At 46.8% G+C, this 22,551-nt stretch overlaps 1 long non-coding RNA gene across 4 annotated transcripts in view; it reads left to right on the top strand.

Annotated features, from left to right (window-relative positions):
* The window catches only part of LOC138547073 (uncharacterized), a 53,669-nt gene that overhangs the window by 25,259 nt on the left and 5,859 nt on the right, over positions 1 to 22,551 (top strand). For 2 of the 4 annotated variants that reach the window (XR_011290992.1, XR_011290989.1), the window contains exons 4-5: positions 6,324 to 6,539; positions 12,092 to 12,129. This is a non-coding gene — a long non-coding RNA (uncharacterized lncRNA). The remainder of the gene's footprint in view (positions 1 to 6,323; positions 6,540 to 12,091; positions 12,130 to 22,551) is intronic. The other 2 variants (XR_011290990.1, XR_011290993.1) reach the window with 2 other exon arrangements.

Below are 22,551 nucleotides of genomic sequence, written 5' to 3' on the forward strand. Positions count from 1 at the left end.
CCCCCAGCAGTGCAGGGGCACCCTCCACCAGGCCCCCACCCATGTCTACCACCACCCCCACCCCCCCCGCCACCAGGGGCAACCTCCACCAGGCCCCCACTCATGTCCCCCTGCCCACAGGCCCTGACAATCTTCAAGCATGTGCCTCATGGCCAGCCACCACAGCCCAAAGACACAACCAAGTATTACATGTGCCCATGATACTACTCCAATGGAAACAATGTAAATCAACACATCTGTCTCACACACACACAATGGTTGCAAGGGAACCTGAAAACCCATATCATGACATGCATGAAAACAATGAGATGAAACCACACATTGAAGAATGAAAAAATCAAAATAATGTATTAAAAACAACAGCAATGGCTATCAAAATCAACCAAAATACACAAGTAAAATAATTAAAAAATTAAGCAGGCTGTCTCTTTTCAAAATGAAATCAACAAATGCCAATACGAAAAAATATCTTCCAAAGTTCAAGTCCATGAAAAGTAAATGAAGGTAAAAAAGAAATAGAAAACCATTGCTCCATGGCAAAAAATATTCATAGTTAAAAAAATATCCTAATCCAAAGCCCAACTATGTACAAAGTATTCAGGGTCCATCATCCCAAGAGAAGAAATGAAACCTACCAAAAAACCTAAAATGGAACTATATACAAAAGGTGGAGCAGTGTCCGTCGACTCCAAAGAAAAATAAACTGCAAAGGAAACCTATCACTAAATAACTATATACAATGGCGGTGGGTCAGTCCAGCGGCTCACTTAGTGTTGTTCCGGGCCAGGGCATCATCGAACTCCTCATCTATGTCCCGGAGGCGGTCCTGTTCCATGGCCCCGAGGGTCCGCAGGGACGCCGGCATGTTCACCTCCAACTCCCTGCGGATTGCCTCGAGGCACTCGGCCCGCCTCAGGGCCCTCCGCATGGAGTTCTCCGCCCTGACCATCGTGAGCTGCGCCTCTTCTGCCTGCCGCCGCTCCGCATCTATGGCGTGGCCCAACCGCTGCCACACGGAAGACACTTCCCGTCCAGGGTCCTCCTGCCCTCCGGCCGATGCCTGCCCCTCCGATGTTGAAGGCCCCGAGCTATCGTGGCTCCCACCTACAGCCTCCTGCTGCTGCAGCTGCTGCTGTCCATGTGCCCTGTCCGATGGTGCCTGCACATCCTCCTCCAGCTGGGGTGCAGTCGTTGACGTGGCCACCCCTGCTGGACGTCCGACTCCCGACTGTGGCAGGGATCTGTTGGCCACCAGCCTGGCCGCACGGTCGGAGGCAGCTCCACAGGGCACCCAGGTGACACATGGGTGGGAAGATGGCATGGAGGACGACTGGGGTATAGGGGGTTCTGTGGAGAAGGGGGTCGGAACAAGGTCCAGGAAACGGAGGAATCCAGCCCTGGTGAGCTGTCCCAGTGGGTCAACGCGAGCATGACCTGCTGCACCGATCCCTGGAGACTTTCTCTTGCCTTCTACGCCTGATGCAGCGCTAGGCCACTGGTGTGGTTTCCTGATCCATTACCATATCCCAATATGACCATCAGGACCAGCTCTACTGTTCCATTCGATGTATTGTGCACACTTCTTCCCAGACTCTGCTTTGCGCTGCACTTGCCGCTTGCATGTTGCATCTACCTCGTGCTACTCCTGTAATTTTAACTATTTTCCTCTGCTTGATTTAGCCTTGCACAGCATATGTACGATAACCTCAACCTACCCGGCTATGCCTTTTCAGCTTCGCCCTGCATTTTGTATTTTGTATGACTTATCAGCCTGCGCTGCACTGGTTTCTTGACTGCTACCTACCTCACTATGCCTATGAAGTGAGCCTCTCTCAAATGACATATTTACACCAATTATGTCTCTCTTGCTTGTCTGCAGCCTGAAGTAGCCCCCAGTACTATGAGGCAAGGCTTTTCCAGAATGTATACACTGACGGATTTTGTACTCTATGCTTATTGCACATCTGATTTGGCCCCCCCGTACCATTACTGCACATATGAAATAAACGTGCAATGCACTTTCTATAACTAGCACCTAGATGCCTCTGGGTTGAGTGCGCTGTAAATAAATGCAACAACAAATAAATAAATATATAAATAATATGCCCACAGTTTAACCCAAACACACTTCCATGTTTCCATTTGCCAAACCTTTTTCAATTGAAAACCTGAAGTAGTGGATTTGTCATTTTGCAGTTCACTGTTGATAGGCTGCCATGTAAAACGTTTTGGAAAGCCGCATTAACATAGTTATTTCATTTTAAACAATGATATAATCAGATATGGTAATGGTTATGTAAAAGGCAAGTGTCTCAAAGCGCTCATGTAGGGTGGGAACGTGTGAAAAACAACAGTTGAATCAGAGCCCTACAAATTCTGAGACGGTAATAGTCTGCACAGGCAGAGTAGGTGTATATAATACAATTACAGTTGAGACACAGCAAATAGGCCCGGAGGCGACTCTGCAGTTTTACCAAGTGCAATTAGGATGATCAGACAGACGATCTTCCGGCACAGTGCATACGGATGGTGCAAGTGCACAGATGGATACAGGGAGGGGGAGGTCCAAGTGCCCCCAGTCGGTGGAGTCAGTGCAGAGAGAGCCACTCTCATCAGTCATTTCTCAAAAGGAGTGAGGGTGGGGTGAGTGCACGGCCCTGGGGCAATTGAGAGAGAGGCCTGGTGAGGTTGCCTGGGACCTGTGAGACTCTGCGGTACACCAGGCAGCCAGTCAGCCAGCTGTGAGGAAAAGGAAGGGGAGAGGGAAAGAGCAGAGAGGTAGGTTAGCAGGGTAGAGCGGGAGAGAAGGAAGAGTAGAAGAGGAAAGTCTTGAGGAGTTTCCGGAACTTAAGAAGATCAGGCTCAAGATGGAGGATGGCAGGGAGGCTATTGTCTTGGGAGGATATCTCAGGGGAAAAGCGTTCGACTTGGAAGCAAGACGAGACAGAGCAACACAGGAGTCGAAGATGACCCCAAGGTTTTTTACCTCGCAGGTGGATGCGGGCGCAGGACCAAAAGAGGCGGGCCAGAGTGAGAGTGGGAAAGCGGGAGCAGGAGTCCCAATGCAAATTATCTCAGTCTTACTGGTGTTGAGGCAGAGGTTGTTTGCAGCACCCCATGACTGAATTTCGGACCGACAGTCAGATATGAGCGAGGTGGAAGAGGTGGCTGAGGATAGCTTGAAGTTTAGTTGCATGTCATCCGCAGAAAGGGGCAATCACACACGCCAAGGCAGCCATCTAGACTTTGAAGAACAAGAGGGATAGGTTAGATCCCTGGGGAATGCCACAGGTTGAGAGAGTGATAGTCGAGTGAAAGGCTCTGAGTACCACCTGGGATGGGCAGTCAGAGAGATAGGAGGTTAACCATGCTAGTGCCTGACCTGTGATTCCCAGGGTGTCACAGAGATGTGCGATCAGGATGTTGTGGTTAACCATGTCACAGGAAGAGGAAAGGTCAAGGAGAATGAGGACAGAGGAAGTGTTAGTGCCGAGGTTTGAGAGCAGGTCTTCACAGGTTTACAGAAGAGCGGTTTCTGAGCCTCTGGATGCTCTAAAGCCAGACTGATGGTCGTGGAAGCAACCAATAGATTCAGTGTGGAGGGGCAGCTGAGAGATAGCCAACTTCTCTAGGATTTCCCCCAGGAAGGAGTGATAGAGATAAGGTGGAAGTTTGCCTGAATGGAGGGGTCGGCAGAGGGTTTTTTGAGCAGAGGGTGCACAAGGGAGTGTCTAAGAGCAGTTTGGAAAAATACTGTGGAAAAGACGATATTGCAGAGATCAGCCAAGGCTGGGGCGAGGGAGTCAATATTGTCCTTAATGGGTTCTGTAGGGGCAGGGTTCCACCTGTTTGGATGAAGCCTTCATAGACCAGACTTGTCTCGAGACCTCATCGGGTGTGACGGGTGAGAGAGAAGAGAAGGGGAGTGGAGGGGGGCAAAGGGAGGCTCCGATGTTGGTGAGTGCTATGGTGTGGAAGAGAGGGAGGAAGGATGCCTTGGGTTTTTGTGATTAAGTGTGCAGCCTGGGACAAGCAAAGGTCCTGGATGGGTGTGACAGAAGAAGAGGCTGCTGTAGGATTGGCCAGTTCCTTACAGACTTTGAAAAGTTTGGCCTTGTTGCTTGATGCCGCAGAGATGCGCACTTGAATAAAGACTCTTATTTGGAGTGGATGCAGAGTTGATATTGCCTTTGAAGGAGGTTGCAGGCCTGTTTGTCAGATGGTTCACCCGATGAATTCCATTTCCGCTCAGCTGCCCTACATTTGCGTTTAAGGGCAGCCAGATCGGAGTTGTACAACAAGTTGCATTTTTTGGAAGGCTTCAGTCGGACCGTCATGACAGGGGCAAAAGTATCAAGAGTGGTGGTGATAGAGAGATTGAAGTTAAAGTGGGCTTTGTCAGGGTGGGAGTCAGCTGCCAGAATGGGAGGAGGAGAGTAGGTGCAGGCAAAGGCAGCCGCTCTCACTTTTTCATGGGTCTGGTGACTCTGAAGCCGAGTGGCTTTGCCGGGCGTGCCATTGCAAGAGGAGAGTTGAGTTTCAGGTATGCTGAGAGAAGAGAGTGGTCAGTCCAAGTGAGAGAGGTAGTGACTGGGGTAGAGAGGGATGTCAGTAGAGATGAGAGCATCCAAAGTGTGGCCTGTGTTGTGCGTGGAGCCAGAGGGTAGGAAAGAGAGGGAGTGAGAGTCACAAAGGTTTTGGAAAGGACCTGAGAAGTCAGGAGAGTCCAGATGAATGTTAAAATCACCCATCAGGAGGGGTTGAGAAGAGGAGGAAAGTAGAGAGGAGGCATGGTCAGCCCATTCTGAGAGGAAGAGAGTGGACTGCCCTGGTGGCTGATAGAAGGTGGCCATAAGTAGAGAAGATTTAGGAGAGAGTGAGAGTATGCAAACTAGGCATTCGAAGGAGGAGTAGGCCTGAGTAGGGCTGATGGACACAGATATCCATTCTGAGAACATAAACGGAACTTCCCCACCTGTCTTCCTGGGCCTGGGCGCAGAAAGGATTTTGTAACCTTCAGGGAGGAGTGTGTCAAAGCTTGTGATGGAGCTATCCTTGAACCATGTCTCCATGAGGGTGAGCACATCAAGATCCATGAGTTTGAGGAAGTTGCTGATGTTAGACGGCAGAGCAATGTGGAGCAGCTTGCCATTTTTTAAGGTCTTCCTCGGAGGGGTGCAGGGGACAGTGGACCCCCCGAGGGTGGCAAGAGGGCGAGAAGGATAGTGGAGGATTGCTAAGGAGCCAAGGATGACAAGTGAGCCAGGACAGTATGGCAAATTAAGGGCGCCTGTATGGAGGAGGAAGGCACAGTGGGCAAGGGAGTCTGTGCAGTGGACAATGAGGGAACAGTGGGCAAGGGAGTCTGTGAAGGGGAGGAAGAGGGCACAGTTGGCAAGGGGGCATGTGCAGAGGAGGAGGAAGGCACAGTTGAAAAGGTGGCCTGTGCAGAGGAGGAGGAAGGAACAGAAGGCAAGGGATCCTGGCCGGAGGGAGAGGTAAGGTTAGAGAGGCGAGGGAGGAGCCTGTCAAAGAGAAGAAGATTGGGTTGAGGACCCTGAACCATTATACTTCCATTGAAATAGACATTAATGATGACTCTGGAGATGGTGAAGAGGGGAGGAGAACTTCCCAGTGAGTGCCACCATTAATGGGAGAAGAGGCGATAGGAGAGAGAAAGCTGACCATGTAGCGAGTCCATAGTTCAGGTGCATTAACGAAGAAGAGGATGTGAGCAAGAGTCTCTCTGGCGGAAGCCATGACGTAGTTGTCTGCAATAGGAAGGCCTGGGTTGGACCCCAATATGTCCTTCTGAAGTTTCTTCCGGCCAGATTTAGTGATAGGAGGCGGATAGGATATAGTGAAGCAGTTAGAGAAGATAGGAGATACCAAAATAATTGGATACAGTGGTGGTGAGGGGGGTTTACCAGTCTGAAGCACGGAGGCACACAGAGGATGGGGGTGGAGTGGAGTGGGGTCCACAAGGGATGGGATGGTGACAGAGGGTAGCGCACACAGCTAATGATGACACAAAGCAGCCAGTAGGCAAAGCTTTATTCGATTTTAGCAGGACAAAATGAAAACACATATCAAGAGCTTGCTAACAAAATTCACCAGTGGCTTGGGTAGAAGGTAAAACAAAGTACATGTTCCAGTGTAAATTGATTAAACGCTCCCTGTCATATTTGAGGACACAATGATTCAGATGAGCAAAAGGAATCAGTTTAAAAAATACAATGCATCCTGAAATAGTTGACAAAAACGTGTATTTTATATTGTGTGACTGTTTCTGTAAAGTCAATGAATACATCTTTTTACCTTAGTTATATTGTGCTGCAGTTAAGGCCATCTAGCTTCCCCTCCTCTCTATTAACCAGAAGCAGCCGTAGTCGAAAGGAATGGGCTTGTATTCCTCTGACAGCATGATGAATGAGAGCAGCCGGGCTCCTCACACTCTATTTACAGAAAAGATGCAATGTTCCATTAGTCTGGTTTTCCAGGAGAAGACAGGACTCGAACACTGGACTTCAGATCAAAAGGTAAGATACTAAAGCACTCAGCTAGATAAGAACGCGACAGAAATAGCTTTTAAAGATCTGCTATGTCATGACTATGAAAAACGATATGCTGTGACTATGAAAAAAATATGTGTGCTTTGGAGAGCTCGTAACTCACACTTTCTTGGGATATGTCCCCCAATTCTATGTCAAGACAGGCGGCTTCATATTCTGCATTAAATATTTATTTCTGACACCACAGCAGGAAAGAAAAACTTTAACAATAAATAACTGAAACTGAAATAGTACTAATAAAATCCAAGGGAAGAATCCCTAAACCAACATGGAGGTCAGCTTTTGCCATGCAGGTAACCAATAGGGAGCGACCCACCCCATGTAAGTCCATTCCTCAAATATCAACTCCTCTTTCTTTGCTGCTGACACCACAAGCCAAGTACATTTGTATTCACTTGTGTACTTTGTTGCTATCAGTGTTTTCCAGTGTAGAAACTTTGTTTCTTCTGTTACAGTAAGCGTGTAGTTACATGGCTGCAGGCTCGTTTGTCCCTCATTTACACTAAAGTTTTTGTTTTCTATGTGCGACAACTGCTTTAATGTATTCACCCTTCAGCCTCCAACGGTCACATTAGCACGAACGCCGGCCCCCTGCATTCCATTTCCTCAGAGCCGAGCACTCTGTTTACTTTTCACACACGGCCTGCTCGGCAAGCGTGTCTGTTTGTGTGGGGAAGTCAGCCCCTCCCATTGTCAAATGGGCTTCGTCTGTATGAGGCCTGCTCGGCGTTCAGGCCCCATCTGATATTTAAAACACATGGGTGTTCTTTTTCTTTTCCCCGGCATGCTTGGCTTCCAAGCTTTCAGCTGAGCTGTGATTGGAGGGGCGCTGTGGGCATAAAGTTGTCTGTCTTAACCCTTACAAGGAAGCACTTTTAAATAATGCCTGCTCGGCGTGTGTGTCAGCACCAGTGCTTCGTGCTGAGTTTTATTTCTCTACACGTATTAAACCCTGCCTGCAAGGCTGGGTTACACAGTGTTTTCTGTTAAAGTGTTTGTTTTCACTACTTAGTGGCCTCTTTTTATTTATTTTCCTTTCTTCCCATAATTGTGTTTTTTTTTTCTTCAGCTGATGCCACTACACAAGTTAGACCTTCGAAGAAAAGTGAGAGGTTGGGGATGACACTCTTAATAAAGGTTCAGGGGAGGTAGCCCTTCCTTCCCAGCCTTTTGTGTCTCAAGTTATTCAAAATGATCTAGTCTCTGCCCTTCAGGACCTTAATTCCACATTGGCCTCAGCCTTTGATAGGCTCGTAAATAAGATTGCTGACTTTCATCCTCCGTCTGAGGAGGGTTCTTTGGTGCCTGTGCATGTACCCCGTTAGTGTTCCGAGACATCTAAACATTTGGAAGGATAACTCAGTCCATCTAGCTCTTCCAGTGAAGTTCCTCCCCAGGGAAGGGTTCAAAAGCGTAAATTGGTCAAAGAGGGTTCCTTTCAGTCCTAGTCAGCCCCCATCTGGCCATGTCATTCTCAGCTTCCCTTTAGTGCCCCTTCAGCTCCCATGTCTTCTGAGGACAATTCAGAGGATTCTGACCCTTCTCGTAAAAGATGTAAGAAAAAGGGGGACCTGTAGGTCTATCCCAGGGGCCATTGTTAGACTATAACAACCGTCCCTTATTCAACATCCAATGTCAGCAGAATGACACCCCTCAGAGTGCCATTTTGAACCATTAGGTTAGACGTCCTTTACACAAAGAGGATAGGAACAAGCTGCATTCTGAGTGTCCCAGACCAATGGTCCCAGACAAAGGAACCCTTACCCCAGACATCGAACAGTCCAAGAAGGGGAATGATAAGGCCTGGAGGAGCTGCCAGGATACGTTATTGGATGTCTTAGGGCCCTTGAGCAGATTGTTGAGTTGGCTGAAGGGGCCGCCTTATCAAATTCCCCTGTAGATTTGCAAACCCTGCGGGGCAGGGTGCAGAAGGCAGTTTGCCTGCTCAGCAATACCAACGCTGCTGTTTCTAAGGAGTGGCGTAAGTCTCTCCTTATGCACCTGGACTCCAAATTAGCAGATATGGTGGAAGGGGAAGCAGGTCCTAAGGCCCAGCATAATTTGTTTGGCGATTGATTTATCAAGGACCTGTCAGCTTATCTACATACCTGCACTGCCTTGGATAAGGCACAGGTCAACATGAAAAAGGTTTTTGCCCCAAAACATTTTGACAGGGCCGGAACAGGTAGAGCCCGCTCCGCTGGCCGTTTCCCCTAGGGCTTTACCCATCACCGACAGTATGCATCCAGAGATGCACACAATTCCTCCTCTGTTCGGGGAGCCCAGATTGAGTTCTACCCCCAGAGGGGATCCCACTGGACATGCCAGCATAGGTGCTGGTACAGCAAGAACAGCTCTAGGTAATGCACCATGTTTTAAATGTTTCTTCCCACAAAGGTTTAGGGGGCAGGTTGGCCAGGTTTGTTCCTCAGTGGGAGGCACTCGCTTCAGATCCCTGGGTGTTGCAAACAGCGAGGGGTTTTCAAATAAATGTTTTCCCCCTCTTTGTCAACTCTCTGTGTTCCTCTTCCCCTCGTGTTCTCCAAGGCCAAGCAGAAATTAATATAGATGCAGAGGTCCGGGACCTCATTTTCAAGGGGGCAGTGGTTCCATCCTCCTTCAGAACATCCCAGTTTTTGAGCACAATATTTCTAGTCCTGAAGTCTGAGAAGGGTTTTTGCCCAGTCGTAAACTTGCGAGCCCTCAACTAATTTGTAGTATATCAACACTTCAAGATGGAGGGAATTCATCTCCTCAGGGATACCCTTATCCCGGCGGATTGGATGGTCGAGATAGACCTCAAAGATGCATGCTTGGTAGTCCTAGTCTTTCGTCCCCATCAGGGATCTCGCACTTTGAAGTTTGCCTCCCTTCCGTTTGGCCTCTTGTCAGCCCCATGGTGCTTCACCAAACTAATGAAGCTGGTGATGGCTCACCTCAGCTCCAAAGGGATCCGTATAATCATTTAGCTGGACGACATGCTCCTTCTAGCTAAGAGTTTTCAGATTCTTCAGACTCATCTGGGTTTAACAGTGTCTCTGTTACAAGCATTAGGCTTTGTTATAAATGCGAAGAAGTCCATATTCCAGTCCACACAATGTATCCAATTTCTGGGCTTCAATATAGATTCCAAGCAGTGCATTCTCCTCCTTCCAGACTGCAGGCTCTCCAAAATAAGGATTGAAATCTGCCTCCTCCTCAAGAAAGGGAAGGTCTCCCTCAGACAGCTAGCAGGGGTTGTGAGAATGTTGTCAGCCTCCATTCAAGCCATCTTTCCGGCTCCCCTCCATTACAGGGCATTGCAACGGCTCAAGGGCAAGCATCTTCTCAAAAGTCTATCTTACTCTCAGTTAGTGGTTCTGTCTCCTGAGGCCAGGTTGGAACTCGTTTGGTGGCTTAGGAATATGGATGCCTGGAATGGCAGAGTGATCTTTGGGCCCACTCCGGATGTCATTCTGGAGTCAGATGCCAGCAGAGCAGGCTGGGGCGCCAAGATAGGACAGGTGTCCACGGGCGGAAAGTGGTTGAGTTTAGAGAAGAGGCTGCATATCAACTGTCTGGAGATGTTAGCGGGCTCCTTTGATGTCAAGAGTCTTCTCACGGATCAGGGGAATTACTGCGCCCTTCTTCGGATGGACAATATTTCAGCAGTTTGGTACATAAACCATCTGGGCAAAACTTGTTCCAAGGCCCTAGCAGATTTGGCGAGAGAGTTCTGGCATGTTTGCCTTTCCAGGGACATTTTATTGAAGGTGGAGTATCTTCCAGGGGTCAACAATGCAGTGTTAAACTGGAATTCCAGAGATCTCCAGGACAGGAGCGATTGGATGTTGGACAAAGCTCTATTTGCCAAGATCTTGTCCGTCTGGGGTCCGATTCAAGTGGACCTCTTTGCCTTGAGACTCAACTGTCAGGTTCCCCATTTCTACAGATGGAGGCCAGATCCAAGTGCGTTAGCAACCGAGGCTTTCCTCCAGGATTGCTCGGTTCCCTTATCCTACGTCTTTCCCCTCTTTGCCATGATAGCCAGGGTCCTAGTTCAAGTGCGCAGACAGGCTGTGACGCTAGCGTTGGTGTTGGTGTTTCCCTTTTGGCCTTCTCAGGTGTGCTCTCCAGCCCTGTTGGAGTTGGCTGTGGATATTGCTAATCTTCTCCCTCTCTACCCTCAGCTTCTAATGGACCTGACAGGTCTCCCTCATGAGCTGGTCTATCAGGCGCATCTTTCCCTTATGATTTGGAAACCTTCAGATCTTCCTGGTGCTGCTAGCGACTTTCGCAGGACTCTATCTACATCACCTGCTTTTCCTAAGAATCCAAAACTATGTGTGGTGTAATGATTAAACTGTTTTGAGTTAAAGACAGTGGAGCTTCGGCCTCCTAATACCTGTCAGCTGCCTATTTCTTATAGGAAACCCCACAAACTGGTGTCCCCAGCCATGATAGCCAGGTGGGTTAGGAAAGAAGCAGCAGTTGACACTTCTTCTTTCGGGCCCCATTAGGTTAGGGGTGCTATGGCCTCTAAAGTCGCTTTCCTGGGTGGAAGTCTAGAGAAAATTTTGAAGGCAGCTGATTGGTCCAGAGAGTCCATGTTCAAAACATTTTGCCACAAACATATTGATCATGTTGCAATTAATGTGATGCAAGGGTTTTAAACTTGCATAATATGAAGCCTCCTGTCTTGACATAGAATGGTTAATCCCCTTCACTAACATGAGAGGGGGTTTAGATTCTATTAAATACAAGGACGAGGATATTGTGCTGCCGAACCATCCTTTATATGTTTTGCTTAGGGGTGAGGTGGTCCAGTCAAGAAGATAATCGTTCTATGATGCCGTGGTAAGCGAGGTCCTCAGAGTTGGTCGTGGATCACGTCTATATGCTACAGCATTTAGTCTTCTGGGTTGGCGTCTGGTGTAATGCAGCTGCAGAAAATTAGTTGATGTTTGAGGAATGGACTTATATGGGGGTGTGCCTCTGCCAATTGGTTACCAGCAGGGCATGACCTGAACTGCATGTTGGTTTGGGGATTCTTCAGTTGAACAAACCTATTTATTGTTAACGTTTTTCTTTGCTGCTGTGGTGTCAGAAGTAAACATGTAATAAATAATACTGCCCTCCTTGGGTTGGTGAGGGGGATTAATCATTGTTAAACAGCTGCTTAACTTCTCGCTCGTTGTGAGCAGAGCATTAAGATGTAGCCATTTAGAAGTACATGTTTCTGAGATGATGGATACATTTTCAAGGTAGATTATGTGTTCCTTGTGTAATTTCGAATGCATGCTATCAACTTTTATTGCAGCTTATTGAACCAAAACATTAGCACACATTTATGTGAAATAAAGTTGGGAAAATATGTGGGTGATTTGCTTAAAAATACAGATTGGGTTCAGTTCACAGTTTCTGATCTTACCCAAAGAGTGTCAAAAAGGGAAGACCTCCTTGTAATGTGCCGGTTGGTGATGTATCTTCTGATGATGTCAATCTATGCTAAATTGGTGTGCATGTCTTTTGCCCCACAGGCCCTTTGAAATCTCAGAACTGGAGTGAAAGTTAACAGGTCAGTACCCTGTATACTTAATGGTCCTCCTGTATGCCTAATGTTCCTACCGTTTTGGGGGATGGTTTGTGCTATATGTTAAGATGCCATTTGCCACTAATATTACCAAAAAAGTAATATTACCTGGGAAAATGGGTGTGTGAATGACACCATATGAAACGGTGTGCCACAGATTACTTCTGATGCACCCCTCCTTTAAAGAGTCCTGTGTGACCATTTTGTAAAGATATCCACCCTCACTTTATTCAATCAGGGAAGGCCAAATGATAATTTGCATATTTCACTTTCATGTGTTCATTTTATGTGATGCCACTTTCCATTGCTTTCGTCAATGATTGCGCCCACAATTTTTTAAAGATTTGTGCCTTAGCTTAGGTAATGTTGCATTATTGAATTCTCGTGATTCCTGTGCTTTCATTTTCTTGATGGCCAAATAAAAGACTGTCCTCCTCATGAGTTGGGCAGAGTGGGAAAATGCAGCGGAAACGCTATTACAGCCGCATGTACCGCTCCACCCACTCCCGCGTTCCAGCACATTCAACTCCTGCTCTGAGCTGGAGGTGAATACACCGGCCCTAAAGCCATTTTCAGTGATATTACCATTGGCGCTATTACCGCTATTGGTACTAGCGCCCCCGAACCTCATTGGGTCCTTACTGCCCCCGCAACCAGAGATCTGGCGCAAATTGTGCCGGACGAGTTGTGGTAACGCTAATTGTGTTGGGTGGCAATTAGCACCGGGATACCACCCAACACGGGATGAGGCCCACGTTGGGTGGTATGCCGGCAGTAAATGCGCTGGCATGCCCCCAAATGCTATTAGCGTTACCGCAACTCGGTCTGGTGCAATTTGCTCCTATCCTGAGTTGCAGTGCGCTATTAATCCTCATTTATTAGGAGTCCATGGGACTCTATGGGGTTTCTCAGCGATAATAGCACGGAAAATGGGCGTGGAAGGGAGGTTTTAACCTCCAGCTATAACCTCACACTTTCCACCCAAACTCAGGATTGGGCCGAGGAGTAATGCAAAGGTAAAAGCATTGCTGCCACATTTTTACTGCTCCGCTCATCTCCAGATGAGGCACTTAGTCTGCCATGACAGGTTCAGATCCTACTTTATATTGCACATTTCTTCAAAATAAATGTTTCCTTATGGTTTCCTTGTTTTAATGCATTTTCAGAAGTGTTGTACTGGCATGTTATTATAATATGCATAATTTTATTTTGCATGAGATGTACACGTTATGAATGGATGTTGGGGTTGTGGTGTGGGGAGCTAGGAGCGAGGTTTGTGTTTTAGGAGCAGGATGCATGATGCTAGGTATGTGGCTTGTGTTGTGCAGATAAAGGAAGCCTGTTATGGGACCGATGCTGTGGGTGGAGGCACAAAAAGCAAAGGGTGAGACTTGTATTGTGGGTGGGTTGAGGCAGGATGCCAGGTATGGGTTGTTGGTGAGGTAAAATGTCACATGTAAGCATCGTGAGGAGGAAGGGTGCCAGGCCCGCGTTCTTGTCCTTTAGGGTGAGGAGTAGTGGCACATCCAAGATTGGCACATGTCAGTGGTGGGCACTTACCCCACTTCCCACAAGGAACTCAGTAAAGCAGTGGTCTTCAAACCTTTTTGTCCTGTGCCCCCCGAGCAAAATGTGGGCAGGTTGGACCCCCCAAAAATGCCAACTGAACAATAAGTTCAAATGTCTGTGAACTATTGCGCGCCAGCAACACACCCTACTCCCAGTATGGTCCCTGGGCTCCCCCACCAGCTCCCAAAACAGTCTCTGGGCCTCCTCATCCCACTCTAGCCCAGTCCATGGGCCCTCCCCACCCCACCACAGACCCTGAGTTCTCCCCACCCTGCTCCCACCAAAGTTCCTGGGCTCTCCTCACCCTGCTCCCATCACTATCCCATTCCCACTCCCTCATTCTGCTTCCACCACAGTGCCCGGGCTCCTCTCATCATGGTCTCAGCATAGTGCCAGGGCCAGTGGAGGGCCGTATAGATTTCCGCCAGATATGCCATAGAGGCCGAGTGTAGTGAGGGAGACCAAATCAATCAAGAGGGGTTTAAAGAGCGCTCAGTGTTTCAGTGTGCTGGCTTCTCGGCTCCTCCATACGGGTTGAGAAGACCACTGGGTTCGATGGCCCCTCACCTATCATGGATGAGCCACCCCTTGCCAGGGGTGACCCACCCCGCTCCTTCCCACCACACTCCACTCCCTGCATTGTCCCAAGGACCCCATCCTCTCCAGAAACAATAAAAGGGTTCCCCCACCTGCTCCAAAAACAATCCAAGGGCCCCCACCTGATCCAAAAATAACCCAAGCGCTCCCCCACCCTTTCCACAAACACCCCCAAGGTTCCCCTCCTTACCTGATATAATCACAGCCCCATTTCATTCCTGTGACTGGATTCAAATACCTTGGAAGCATGCTCTCTGGAAAGGGATAGAGAGCACGCTTCCAGGGTGTCTTTTTCCTGGATCAAAAACTCCCACAGATCCTAAGCCTGGCCCTGTCACACTGATCATGTGTGATGGGGTCCATGGAAGGATGGGATATGCACAAACATGGATGTCCTATCTCACTCTGTTTTTTTTCTTTCCTCCCTTTATATAAAAAAAAAATACATTTCTTTTCCCCCCCATTTCTGGTTGGCGTCCCACACTTCCCTGGGAAAGAGGCCGCAGGCCCATGGGGTTTCACCCACTGCAATAAAGGGAACCAATCTTTGTTTCAAGCTGTAAGTCCCAGCTCCAACTCTCAGATTTTGAAAGCTGGATGTCAAGCTGCAGTTGGCTTCTCAATCTGTGCCTACTCCAAACTAAACTGAATATCAAGGTAAGCCTAGATCCAAAACTACCTGGAAACTAATCACATTCTTTGAATGCACCAATCAGGCTTCCACCCAGGCCATGGTACAGAATCTGCACACCTCCAATCAAATTAATGAACTCAGAGACATGGGAAAGCCAGCCCTCCTCCTCGTTCTAGCAGCAGCATTTGACCTGGTAGATCACAAAATCCTCTTCCATCCCCTCACTACCTGAGCCAACTTCTTTAATAAGCCACAGCATGGACCGCTTTCTTTTTAAAAGGAAGGGTCATGAAAGTGTTCTCTGACAACGCCAATGCCCCAACTGCACCTATCCTTTGCAGGATTCCCCAAGTATCATGCATATCACGCACACTATACAACATTTTCACAAGACCCCTCTTAGACATCCTCGATTCCCTCAACATAGCCTATACCAACTATGCAGAAGATACACAAATCCTCCTACTCATCTCTGGCAATAACACAGATCACTCAAACAACCTTGACACGCCTACAACACCATTCAATCATGGATGGTAGCCAACAACCTCTAAATGAGGATACAACTGAAATCGTGTTAATTGGTCTTCCCACAATGCTCAACAAGATCTCCCACCAATATACAGCCTTTAAAATTGATGACACCATGATCCCCCATCCCTTCATCAGTTAGGACACTGTGTCTCTACCTAGATTACACCCTCTTTATGACGGGCTAAGTGAACACAATCGCCTCCTCCACAGCCTACACTTCTAAGCTGATAAATGCTGCCAGACCCTTCCTATCCCCTGACAGTTGCCTCAACATAGCAAGATCTGTCATCAGCGTGCGGCTGGATTATTGTAATATCCTATTCACATGTACTTCATCCCAAAACATTCTGAAGCTTCGAATCATTCAAAACAAAACACTCTAAGCAGCTCTCAACATTCCCAACCAGGCTCACATCTCTGCAGCAAGAAAAAGCAGCCCACTAGCTGCCTATCCACAAACGGATCATCTCCAAGACCATGTCCATCTCTCACAAACACCTGATGAACACAGCACCCCCCTACCTCTCTCAGAAACTTTAGAAAAGCGCAGTCATCTTGACCCACCAAATCGATGTACACTTATCGCCTCTGACAGCCCAAAGAAAGAATCATGAAAGCAGGAAGTTCCAGCTTGTTATTCATCGCAGTCGGTCAATGGAACTCCCTCTCTCCTTCTTGAGAGTGGAGGCCTCCTAATGGGCTTTCCGGAAATCCTTGAAAACCTGGTTGTTTACTTAAACCATTCCATCACATATTACTCTCCTTTGCAATGCCCTACCTACTAAATGCTTGTTCTTCTATGTTTTTTTCTTTCCCCATGTATATGCAAGTAACTGGTTAATGGTAACAGTGCCTCAATGCCTATGGGTTGTTGCACGTTCTATAAATTAAATAAATAAAATAAATAAATAAAATAGATGTGAAGGCTAATTTATCCATTATATCTATATTGCCTGACACATGAAGATATGTGTTGAACCTTTAAGTGCCAGATTGTTGGCACTCTTCATCTCATGGAAGTGGAAAGCCATCTATCTCAAATGAAGACTCAGAGTGACTGATGAGGTCTTGAGCCTCTGCATATTGTCTGTTCAGTGGGCAGAGTGAAGTATTTTAATTTTCAGCTGCACAGCTAGCTATAGTTTGGTGTTTGATAGAGGTTAAGGGCTCAGTCGTAGATCTCCCACTCAGTCCCTCTGTCCTAGTTTGCATGCCTTCTTCATAATCATTCTGTTGGTCACTTCCTCACCACCTACTTCCTTGTCACAGTCCCTCTCAGTCATTTTCTCATCAAATTCCTTCTGTCTGTCAGTCCATTGTCACAGCCCCTCACTCATCACTCGCTCTGCTGGTAACTCCATCATCAGTCTTTCTGTCCATCACTCCTTTGTCACAGACCCTATCTCTCTGTCACTACTTTGTCACAGTTCCTGTAGGATTTAACAGTGCATAAAAAGCAACCCACAAAATGTTTTTATTCCATATCTGGTCAACAAAGGCATGACATGTCTAAATCATTCACTGAATGATTGTGTTTTTAAAGCAACGATCAGCCCATCATCAGGTTAGATCATCTAACGGACATTGAAGCAAGCAGAACAGGTATATTGTGAATTGATTCTTTTACCCTGCTTCCTCTTCCTCTGAAGACTAGCAATATCAGTGTTTGTCTGCTGAAGTCCCATCTATCACTGTAGTGGATAATATGGCTCAATGATCTTTCCTCACCAAGGATCCATGGTCCTAATCCGTGGTGGATGGCAGTTTCACCTTCTACTTTTCCTAATTGCCACACTCATGCACTGCAGCTTTTTCCTTGTAACAGGGGCTCAGAAATGATCTTAATCAACGTAATACAAGTCCCCCTTTATGAGCAGTATCATGGTTTAATTTCACATCTATTTGCAAAAGATGTGGCAGCCCTGCTACCAGTGGCAGATGGTGAATTTTTTAATTGGAGGGGAGCAAAATATTTCCCACAAATATGCCAGAGCCAACTGTAGCGAGGCCGCTCAAACCAATAAAGGGAAGCTCGGGGGTCTTCTCTCTTCAAGAAAATCTTTAAAATAATGGGTGAAACTGGTGCATTTTATTGGCGGGGGAGTTGTCTGCAGAGGTGTCTACCTTTTGCTGCCTTTATATTTGGTGCTTGGAGTTTCCGTTTGTGCAGCAAGTCTGTTTTCCCTGCCTAAGTGAAGGAAGGAGGAGGAGCTCACTTCACCTCCGCTACTACAAACACTCCAGCCTGACGCAGTGCGTTCACGGAGTTGTCTGCAGAGGTGTCTGCCTTTTGCTGTCTTTGGCTCAGACGGCTTGGAAGAATAGGTTGCTGGATGAGCTACAAACTTCTTTTTCACTATTGAAAGAAAAGGCCTTTTGGACTTGAATAAGCTGTGTCACACATTGATCTTTGAAAGTACATAATCGTCTTTCTTAATACCTGGTGTGCTCGGTGCGACCTTTGCCTCTGCCATCGTGGTGTGCTATTTGGAGACTGTGGGAGTTTTCCTTTGACCCAAGTAGCAGGCAAAGGATTTCTTCCAAAAGTAATTCCTCGGTGGGCTCTCAGAAGTGTGGCTGCTCTTATTCACAAAACTTTTATTACTCTTCCTGATTCTGGGATACTGGAGATTACCAAGGACCTAGAATTGACCTAAATCTCGCTGGTAGTGCTAAAGTCTGCAGTGAATGACTTTACAAACGAGACCGTGGCGAATTTCCGTCTCTTATCAGCAAATCACGATGCGAAAATAGTTCAACTGGCTGCTCAGTGGGAGGGTGCCAGAGTGGAGATGGCTTCACTCAGCGCAAAAATCGGTGAAGTAAGATACTCGTGCTCATGGGGCATGTTGCAGTTATTTCGAGTTCCCACCAAATGCGCCAGGGAATATGGGTTTTGAGGACACTCCCTTATCTATATCTACTATAGAAGAATTTACTATATTGGCCCAAATGGTGGAGTCTGAGACTCCCGCTCAAGGTGTAGGAGGTTCGTTGGATGCAATCTCGGAACCGCCACCTAGTACATTGAGTGATAAACACAAATACATTCCTGGGAAGAAGACTAATGGAAAGACGAAAAAGAAAAAGAAGCGTAAGTTACAACAGCCTTCTCTTACAGTAAAGTGTGCTGAACCTGTTGAGGTACCCAACTTAAAAGCTAAAGGTAGTTATGGGTCTAAAAAATCGACTCTTACAGGCAGCATAAATGGCTTTTTTCGAAATATTCTTGACTCTCGTAGTCAAAAATCTGTTACAACTAGGAAGAAGGGGCAAGGGGGCATGGGAAAGGAAGACTTCTTAAGTAAAAAACAGAAATAAATGGGTGCTACTCAAAACCCCAGTGAGGACAGAACTCCAGAACAGAGTGGTGTGAATGTTACTGTGGGAAGGTGAAGGCGGCCTCAACAATATCAACAGCTTCATACCTCATCCCTGAACTGGTTGCTCAGATATTTATGAAACTTTGACTAGCTGAGAAGAGCCTCTAACCAATCTGCATGTAAAAATATTTTCCTGAATTTCGAGGGGTTTTACTTCCTTCCTCAATGATCCCATGAAAAGCAATGTGTTTGGTTCTTCTAATTAATTTTTTTGGCAGGAAACTTGTGTTAAATATGTCTTCAACATTGATGGTTTCTTCTCTTATCACGAGTTAGCTTCTTGTGGAATTGTGGGACGCCCTGTGGGAGGTCTGTGTATACTGTCTAGAAATGCAACATTTGTTAACTCACTCCTGTTTTCTAACGAGCTTTCAGTTAGAGCGGGGATAAAGTCTACAGCTGACTCTCAGGGTTGGCTGTTAGTTAATATCTATTGGAACACTGTGAAGTCACCTCTCATGGTGTTAATCCTTTTATTTTGGATCATCTGACATCATCCAACAAATGATGGCATGGATAACCAGCTGGGAAATGGAACCAAAACAAGAAAAAAGAATGCATTTGAGATAGGAAGTGTGAGTCCCCTGCACATTGATAAAGAGCGAATGGAGATTGGATTTTTATTGAGCATTCCATATATCACCCCAAAATTGATATATCACACCAAAATTTTAAATAATGTAGGCTTCTGGCAAAATGATAAATACATACCAATTGTTACTCCTGAAATTGTGGCATTTCAGACATGGGAGATGGGTTTGTACCTAATTCCAAAAATACTTGTGTGAAGTTCATGGAGCAAAATTGCATATTCCCTGGAAAACCATTGATACCTGATGCAACAAATGCTGTATGTGGATTACAGGGAGATCAACACGGAAGGATGTGAGGTGTCAATAAGAAATCCAAAACCTGAGGTATTGGTGCATGGTAAATTAATCAAGCATGGGCTTTGGTCAGTACATGTGTAGAGCATTATACAGTTACACACCTTGTGTCATGGATCATTTGTAGTAAGGTCATTGCAGTACAGTGGGGGTATTTACGAGGTTGGCGGGGGTCATGAATGGGCAATTACCGGCATTCCAGCCCCAGCGGACCCGGTAATTGCCCATTCCCAGGCGCCGGAAAATATTACTCCCCATTCCCATTTGAGTCCAATTGGACTCAAATGGGAATGGGGAGGATGGATTCATCCGTCAAGGTCTGCGAGCAGGTGCTGTTCCGTCCGCCAGGTCACACCTGGCATGCTGAAAGGCACCCGCTCACAGAACTCGTAGTTTGCTGGTCCGGAAACAACGGTACCGGCAAGCTTACCGGTGCCAATGTTTCCAGACCGGCGGAGTTGTAATGAGGCCCAGTGTGTTCTTGCAATGTGTTCTGCAGAGTCCCCATATTTTGATCAGTGTCCTCCACAGAAAAGGGGTGAATGTTAGAGAATGTATGAGATAAAGAATGTGTATATTAGGTGCATTTACATTTTACATTAACATTTAGAGTTGGGAGGTGAGTAGAGTTTGGTTAGATTGACATAGGCCACTCAAATGCTAGCATAGCCGCAGGTGCATAAATCATAGATTGATTCAGAAAAAAACCAAGTAAAACCAAATGAGAACAACAGTGCTTCATGAAGAAAAAGATTCATAGTGGGCTGAGCATGTAGCAGAAGTGAGATTGGCCTTGAAAGAAACCAATTATTGTTCATGTAAGTTAGCATAGGAGGGAAGGGAAGTAAATGAAAGGGATGAAAAAGGGATGTAAAAGTAACATTATTCCAAGAGCAGCATGAGATTGAGGCAAACGGAATCTTGTTCAAATGGGTCATGATTTCTGCCCCTCATGTCCCCAGCCCTCCAATATGTCAGGCTGGAGCCAGGCCACAATCCCCTACATGGCCCTCAAGGGCCTCTCCATCCCTCCAAAGACCCACTTGGAGTCAGACTTGGCTTTTGTGGCACCAGACTCACTCACTCCCATAGGATAACATTGGGGATTGGAATTGTAGTGCATTGATGGGGACAAGATGGATGCCCCCACATATTTCGGTTCCCAGAACTGCATGTGCAGTCTAGTCCTTTGGGTGTGGTTCAGCCCAGAGACACCTGGAATACCCAGAGACTATTTAAGCCATGCCCAGGCTGAGAAACATGCTTTGTGTTTTCTGCACCTGCAGCGTGATACTCACCGTGTTCGAATCGGTCTCCAGTAGGCCTGCATCGTTCTTCTGTGCTCAGCTCCTGCAAGAACAAGAACACCATTAGGAACAGCCTTACCTTGCGGCGCTTCTGCCCATCATTCATCGCTCCTTCTGTTCTGCGGGCATCTTTGGCGGTGTCATTCCCTTCCCGGCACGCCGCTTCCTAAGGAAAAGGGTAAAGAACAAAAAAAAGGGCATTAGTAAGCATTCAGCAAATCTTCGCTTATTTTTAAAGACTGTACGAGCTTCAAACAATTACCTGAATCCCAGCCGCTCTGGGGGAACTCTGTCTCTGGAACTTCTCATCCATCTGCAAGAGGGAAAAGAAAAGACACTCCAGGTTAGCGTGGAAGCATCTAGAGGCGCTGCATACCGCGCTTACTCACCGCATTTCTTCTTCATAACCGGCATCCACGCTGAAAACATTGCGGCACCTAAAAGACACAGAAAAAGAACTCAGTTCAATACAAATACGAAAGGGTCGCATCGCGCTCCGCGCTCTCACTCACCTTCAGTGCTACTCATCTCAGCAGCAAGTCGCCATCCCCGGACGCCAGCCATCATCTAAGGAAGGAAAGGAACGAAGTTAAAGAACTGTGCAAAAGACTCATTATACTTACCTGTCAGACTCTTGCCAGTGAAGTAACTAGGCAGCAACGAGCCTGCATCAATCAACGCGCCCCTGCGCTGAAAGCAGGACGGATAGCACACTTTCCAAGAAAACAAGGCCCAGTCTCCAGTCGAGTAGACTCCAGGGAAGGGTTTGAGGTCGTAAGAGGTCAGAACAGGCTGAGTGACATCCCTGTGGATGCCAGGTGAGCGTTATAATTACACAAGCTGGCATGTGATATGGAGAGAGGTGACATCATATGAAGAAGATGGTGAAATTTAAAGAAAATAAACCGAGGGGTGTGGATGAATGAAGGCAGTTGAATTAGAGGAAAAAAGGATGAGTTATGAAGTTGGTGTTTGGAGTCAGAACTGGCTGACGTCTGTGCTGGGAGTTGGAGTTTACTGACGGCTGTGACTGGGGAGGATTCAATATTTGGCAGAGGGGCCTTGGTCTGGCAAGGACGAGCTGAGTCCTACCTAGTTGCAGAAAATTAGATTGCTGGCCTAAAGTGTGGGGGAAGAAAAAGCCCAAGGGCGAGACAGCCTATTTAAGATACAAAGAGACAAGAAATTATTTGGATGGTGAGCATAAAAAAAGAGATACACAAATGAAATACCTTGTGCAGAATCATTGGCAATGTGTCAGATTTGACATAAAGCAGTATTTCAGTAACTTTTATGGTACCACAAGGTTAATGAAGTAAGCTGGATCTAATTTTCAAGTGGGAGATTTTACCTTTATCGCAGAGGGTTAGATTATAATGTGCCATCCAGTGATATATGTGCGTGGGAGGGCCAGAGAAAGTTGAAAAACAAACGTTTTTTATATATCGTTGAAATAATCAATGAACGCAGGAATCTAACAAATCGTATATGTTTTT

Source organism: Ambystoma mexicanum, chromosome 1q (genome assembly GCF_040938575.1).
Source record: "Ambystoma mexicanum isolate Mex_15411 chromosome 1q, UKY_AmexF1_1, whole genome shotgun sequence".
Classification (NCBI taxonomy): Eukaryota; Metazoa; Chordata; class Amphibia; order Caudata; family Ambystomatidae; genus Ambystoma; species Ambystoma mexicanum.